Raw genomic sequence first — 7155 nt, 5'->3', positions numbered from 1 at the left:
GTTTGTCTATGGAATGAGATACATCTCTGATTTTACGTATTAGGGATCCGACAGTTTGTTGGTAGATTTATGGAGGTATGTGGCATTAGATGTCTACGCACAGGTCATAATTCTTGTAAACAACGGGCCGTTGATTTGCATACACAATGATGGTGCTCGACAGCGACCCAGATGGGTTCCATAGGACTTACTCAGGCTAATTTGGTTGCAGAGACAGCAACGTGAGTTCAGTATTAGGCTCCTCAAGCCACTGTAGTACGGTTCTGGCTCCGAGACACGGCCAATTATACTCCTAAAAGATAATATTGCCTTTGGGGAAGACATCAAGTATAAAGCGACGCAAGTAGTTCGCAGCTGTCAGCTTGTCTGTGATTACTAGCACAAGTCCCACGCAAGCACAGGAGAATGTCTCCCGGAGCATAATACTGCTCCCTCTAGCCCGCGTCCGCGGCGCGCTGCACGTTTCGAAACGCCGTTCGCCTCGATGACGGCGTTTGTGGAGACGACCATCGACATAGTCTAGCAAAAATGTGATTCACTCGAAGACCCGACACGTTTCCATTGATAGACGGTCGAATCCCGATGGTCTCGTGCCCACTGCATCTTAACTGACGATGTCTTTGGCTCAATATGTGAACACGGAGGGATGATACGCTGCTAAGTTCCATGTTCAACAATGCAAGATGAACGGTGTGTGCACCAGCATTGTGCTCCTTCGACAGAGATGCCACAAATGACCATCTATCCTACTTTACAGAGCAGAAAAGACTCCGAACCGTACGTTACGTGAAGAATCGTGGACGTCAAAGCATTTTGCGCTTGGAGGTAGTTTCACTGTTCTTCTACCTCTTTCTGTAAATGCTCACGACAGTAGCATGTGAACATTCGACCGCCGGCCGAAGTGGCCGCGCGGTTCTGGCGCTGCTGTCTGGAACCGCGAGACAGCTACGGTCGCAGGTTCGAATCCTGCCTTGGGCATGGATGTGTGTGATGTCCTTAGGTTAGTTAGGTTTAACTAGTTCTAAGTTCTAGGGGACTAATGACCTCAGCAGTTGAGTCCCATAGTGCTCAGAGCCCTTTGAACCATTTGAAAATTCGACCACCTTCACCGTTTTCGAGATACCCGTTCAAAGGCACTGCGTAATAATAATCTACTCTTTGTAGAAGTCGCTTATTTCAATGGATATCCCCATTTGCAGCCCATGTCTTCGTTAGGGTGATCCCGCATCCGTGTCTGCTCCAATCGTATACTATTGTTAACGCGTCACGTACCCGCAATACCACCAGGCGGCATCCAACGACGTGTTGAACAGTGGTCATAATATATTTTTTTTCTTATCACTGTATGTTGTTGTTGTGGTCTTCAGTCCTGAGACTGGTTTGATGCAGCTCTCCATGCTACTCTATCCTGTGCAAGCTTCTTCATCTCCCAGTACCTACTGCAGCCTACATCCTTCTGAATCTGCTTAGTGTATTCATCTCTTGGTCTCCCTCTACGATTTTTACCCTCCACGCTGCCCTCCAATACTAAATTGGTGATCCCTTGATGCCTCGGAACATTTCCTACCAAACGATCCCTTCTTCTGGTCAAGTTGTGCCACAAACTTCTCTTCTCCCCAATTCTATTCAGTACCTCCTCATTAGTTATGTGATCTACCCATCTAATCTTCAGCATTCTTCTGTAGCACCACATTTCGAAAGCTTCTGTTCTCTTCTTGTCCAAACTATTTATCGTCCATGTTTCACTTCCATACATGGCTACACTCCATACAAATACTTTCAGAAATGACTTCCTGACACTTAAATCTATACTCGATGTTAACAAATTTCTCTTCTTCAGAAACGCTTTCCTTGCCATTGCTAGTCTACATTTTATATCCTCTCCACTTCGACCATCATCAGTTATTTTGCTCCCCAAATAGCAAAACTCCTTTACTACTTTAAGTGTCTCATTTCCTAATCTAATACCCTCAACATCACCCGACTTAATTCGACTACATTCCATTATCCTCGTTTTGCTTTTGTTGATGTTCATCTTATATCCTCTCTTAAAAACACCATCCATTCCGTTCAACTGCTCTTCCAAGTCCTTTGCTGTCTCTGATAGAATTACAATGTCATCCGCGAACCTCAAAGATTTTATTTCTTCTCCATGGATTTTAATACCTACTCCGAATTTTTCTTTTGTTTCCTTTACTGCTTGCTCAATATACAGATTAAATAACATCGGGGAGAGACTACAACCCTGTCTCACTCCCCTCCCAACCACTGCTCCCCTTTCATGTCCCTCGACTCTTATAACTGCCATCTGGTTTCTGTACAAATTGCAAATAGCCTTTCGCTCCCTCTATTTTACCCCTGCCACCTTTAGAATTTGAAAGAGAGTATTCCAGTCAACATTGTCAAAAGCTTTCTCTACGTCTACAAATGCTAGAAACGTAGGTTTGCCTTTCCTTAATCTTTCTTCTAAGATAAGTCGTAAGGTCAGTATTGCCTCACGTGTTCCAGTATTTCTACGGAATCCAAACTGATCTTCCCCGAGGTCGGCTTCTACTAGTTTTTCCATTCGTCTGTAAAGAATTCGTGTTAGTATTTTGCAGCTGTGGCTTATTTAACTGATTGTTCGGTAATTCTCACATCTGTCAACACCTGCTTTCTTTGGGATTGGAATTATTATATTCTACTTGAAGTCTGAGGGTATTTCGCCTGTTTCATACATCTTTCTCACCAGAGTTTTGTCAGGAGTGGCTCTCCCAAGGCCGTCAGTAGTTCCAATGGAATGTTGTCTACTCCTGGGGCCTTGTTTCGACTCAGGTCTTTCAGTGCTCTGTCAAACTCTTCACGCAGTATCGTATCTCCCATTTCATCTTCATCTACATCCTCTTCCATTTCCAAAATATTGTCCTCAAGTACATTGCTCTTCTATAGACCCTCTATATACTCCTCCCACCTTTCTGCTTTCCCTTCTTTGCTTAGAACTGGGTTTCCTTTTGAGCTCTTGATGTTCATACAAGTGGTTCTCTTATCTCCAAAGGTCTCTCCAATTTTCATGTGGGCAGTATCTATCTTACCCCTAGTGAGATAAGCCTCTACATCCTTACATTTGTCCTCTAGCCATCCCTGCTTAGCCATTTTGCACTTCCTGTCGATCTCATTTTTGAGACGTTTGTATTCCTTTTTGCTTGCTTCATTTACTGCATTTTTATATTTTCTCCTTTCATCAATTAAATTCAATATTTCTTCTGTTACCCAAGGATTTCTACTAGCCCTCGTCTTTTTACCTACTTGATCCTCTGCTGCCTTCACTACTTCATCCCTCAAAGCTACCCATTCTTCTTCTACTGTATTTCTTTCCCCCATTCCTGTCAATTATTCCCTTATGCTCTCCCTGAATCTCTGTACAACCTCTGGTTCTTTCAGTTTATCCAGGTCCCATCTCCATAAGTTCCCACCTTTTTGCAGTTTCTTCTATTTTAATCTACAGGTCATAACCAATAGATTGTGGTCAGAGGCCACAACTGCCCCTGGAAATGTCTTACAATTTAAAACCTGGTTCCTAAATCTCTGTCTTACCATTATATAATCTATCTGATACCTTTTAGTATCTCCAGGGTTCTTCCATGTACACAACCTTCTTTTATGATTCTTAAACCAAGTGTTAGCTATGATTAAGTTATGCTCTGTGCAAAATTCTACAAGGCGGCTTCCTCTTTCATTTCTTAGCCCCAATCCTTCTCTCCCTTTTCCTATTACCGAATTCCAGTCACCCATGACTATTAAATTTTCGTCTCCCTTCACTATCTGAATAATTTCTTTTATTTCATCATACATTTCTTCAATTTCTTCGTCATTTGCAGAGCTAGTTGGCATATAAACTTGTACTACTGTAGTAGGTGTGGGCTTCGTATCTATCTTGGCAACAACAATGCTTTCACTATGCTGTTTGTAGTAGCTTACCCGCATTCCTATTTTCCTATTCATTATTAAACCTTCTTCTGCATTACCCCTATTTGATTTTGTGTTTATAACCCTGTAGTCACGTGACCAGAACTCTTGTTCCTCCTGCCACAGAACTTCACTAATTCCCACTATATCTAACTTTAACCTATCCATTTCCCTTTTTAAATTTTCTAACCTACCTGCCCGATTAAGTGATCTGACATTCCACGCTCCGATCCGTAGAACGCCAGTTTTCTTTCTCCTGATAACGACACCCTCTTGAGTAGTCCCCGCCCGGAGATCCGAATGGGGGACTGTTTTACCTCCGGAATATTTTACCCAAGAGGACGCCATCATCATTTAATCATACAGTAAAGCTGCATGCCCTCGGGAAAAATTACGGCCGTAGTTTTTAGTACGTTGCTAAAATTACGTTAAGCTGCATGAAAACGTTTTATTTTTTAGTTTGAAATACATATCAAATCCAAACTGGCCGTGAAGGGTACCATTCGAAAGTGATGTTCACCGTCAGATAACTGTGGTACATATAATGAAAGGATACCGGTGTCAACACGACGACGATTATCGGTGATCGGTGCATAGACATATTTTATTTAATTTACGGAGCTTACAATTAAATTTTCGCTAACTGAACCAGTGAAGACAGAGAACAATTTACCGATGGGTATCGAACTTTACACTAATTATGATCAGAGTGTGCGCTGCACGATTTTGCGTTCTTAGTATTGTTTGTGTCATGACTTGCTGTTTGGCTCAGGAACTGGTACGGCGTTGTAGGACTGAAACACAAGCATCCGCCTGCATTACAGTTGCAGGCAGTCAGCAGCGTTACGGACAAAGTGAACACGGTGTCATTTGTAAAGCTGTTTTATCAAAACGGTTCTAGGCGCTACAGTCTGGAACCGCGCGACAGCTACGGCCGCGAGTTCGATTCCTGCCTCGGGTATGCATGTGTGTGAAGTCCTTAGGTTAGTTAGGTTTAAGTCGTTCTAAGTTCTAGGGGACTGATGACCTCAGATGTTAAGTCCCATAGTGCTCAGAGCCATTTGAACCATTTTCATCAAAACAACAGCAATAGTACCGCTGTGTTCACTAGCACTGACGCAGTCCTCGTGAGGTGATTCGGTTATTTCGTATCACAGCTGTAGGTAACCAAATCATGAGCCGATCGTTCCAGAAATCGTCTCCACCAAGATCAGATTTAAACCTATTTCGTTTCTGACTGTGAGGTTACCTGAAGAATAGGGTTTACCAACGGGAAACTAACACATATTAGAGGCTGAAAATGACCATAGCGAGGGAGGTAGCCCACATCCAACCTGAAACGGTTTTGGCAGCAGTAGATCAACCTCTAGTGCAGTTCCAGGCTATCATGGATGCGGAAGGTAAACGTGGTAAGCAATTAATAAATGTTACCCTCTAATGCGGAATTTAAAATGTACCTGTTTCGATGGTTTATTCGTTATTTCTCTTTCCTGTGTCCTTACAAATGTTTGCACAAAGTTTTATTGCCCTACGCTTACTCGTTTTTCATGTGGGCCCTCTTAGATGGTGAAAGTTTAATTGCACTGAAGAGCTAAAGAAACTGGTACACCTGCCTAATATCATGTGGGGCCCCCGCGAGCAAGCAGAAGTGCCACAACACGACGTGGCATGAACTCAACTAATGTCCGAAGTAGTGCTGGAGGGAACTGACACCATGAATTCTGTAGAGCTGCCCATAAATCCGTTAGAGTACGAGGGGGTGGAGATCTCTTCTGAACAGCACGATGCTAGGCATTCCAGATATGCTCAATGATGTTCATGTCTGTCGAGCTTGGTGGCCAGCGGAAGTGTTCAAACTCCAGGGGAAGTGTTTAAACCCAGAAGAGTGTTCCTGGAGCCACTCTGAGCAATTCTGGATGTGTGGGGTGTCGCATTGTCCTACTGAAATTGCCTAAGTCCATCGGAATGCACAATGGGCATGAATGGATAGACATGATCAGACAGGATGCTTACGTACGCGTCACATGACACAGTCGTATTAGGGGTCCATATCACTCCAACTCCACACGCACCACAAAATTAAATAACTTCCACCAGCTTGAACAACCCCTTCTGATATGCAGGGTCCATGGATTCATGAGGTTGTCTCCATACCCGTACAAGTCCATCCGTTAGATAAATCTGAAACGAGACTCGTCCGACCAGGCAACATGTTTCCAGTCCTCAACAGTCCAATGTCGGTGTTGAAGGGCCCAGGCGAGGCGTAAAGCTTTGTGTCGTGCCGCCATCAATGGTACACAAGTGGAACTTTGGCTCCGAACGCCCATATCGATGATGTTTCGTTGAATGGTTCGCACGCTGACTGTTGTAGATGGCCCAGCACTGAAATCTGTAGCAATTTGCGGAAGGGTTGCACTTGTGTGACGTTGAACGATTCTCTTCAGTCGTCGTTGGTCCCCTTCTTGCAGGATCTTTTTCCGGCCGCAGTGATGTCGGAGACTGATTTTTTAGTGGATTCCTGATATTAACGGTACATTCGTGAGATGGTCGTATAGGCAAATGCCCACTTCATCGCTACCTAGGAGATCCTGTGTCCCATCGTTCAAGCGCCGACTATAACATCACGTTTAAACTCACTTAAATGTTGAAAACCTACCGTTGCATCAGCAGTAACCGATCCAACAACTGCGCCACACATTTGTTGTCATATATAGGCGCTGCCGACTGCAGCGGCGTATTCTGCCTTTTTACATATCTCTGTATCTGAATACGCATGACTATATCAGTTTGTTTGGCACTTCATTGTATAACTGCCACGTGTTTCTCTTGTCTGGAAAATGTGCCACAAATACAGTTAATAGTAAAGAAGTAATAAATTAAAAGGTCATGCTTCATGCAGCAGTTTTACTGCATGAATAGCGAAAATATAGGAAGCGATAAACGTTTTTCCTTTGCTCTTTTTGTGGGGGTGGTCAGCGAAAAAAGTTTCGTGGAGGTTTGAAATTGTGTGTAAGGTTTTTTGCAAAAAAATGGTTCAAATGGCTCTGAGCACTATGGGACTTAACATCTATGGTCATCAGTCCCCTAGAACTTAGAACTACTTAAACCTAACCAACCTAAGGACATCACACAACACCCAGTCATGTTTTTTGCAAGTCTGTAAGTGCTCTCATTCTGACGTATTGGATGACTAAACTATGGGTATTCACG

This window comes from Schistocerca nitens, chromosome 4, assembly GCF_023898315.1.
Source record: "Schistocerca nitens isolate TAMUIC-IGC-003100 chromosome 4, iqSchNite1.1, whole genome shotgun sequence".
NCBI classification, from domain to species: domain Eukaryota; kingdom Metazoa; phylum Arthropoda; class Insecta; order Orthoptera; family Acrididae; genus Schistocerca; species Schistocerca nitens.
Note: the sequence above shows the minus strand (reverse complement) of the source record.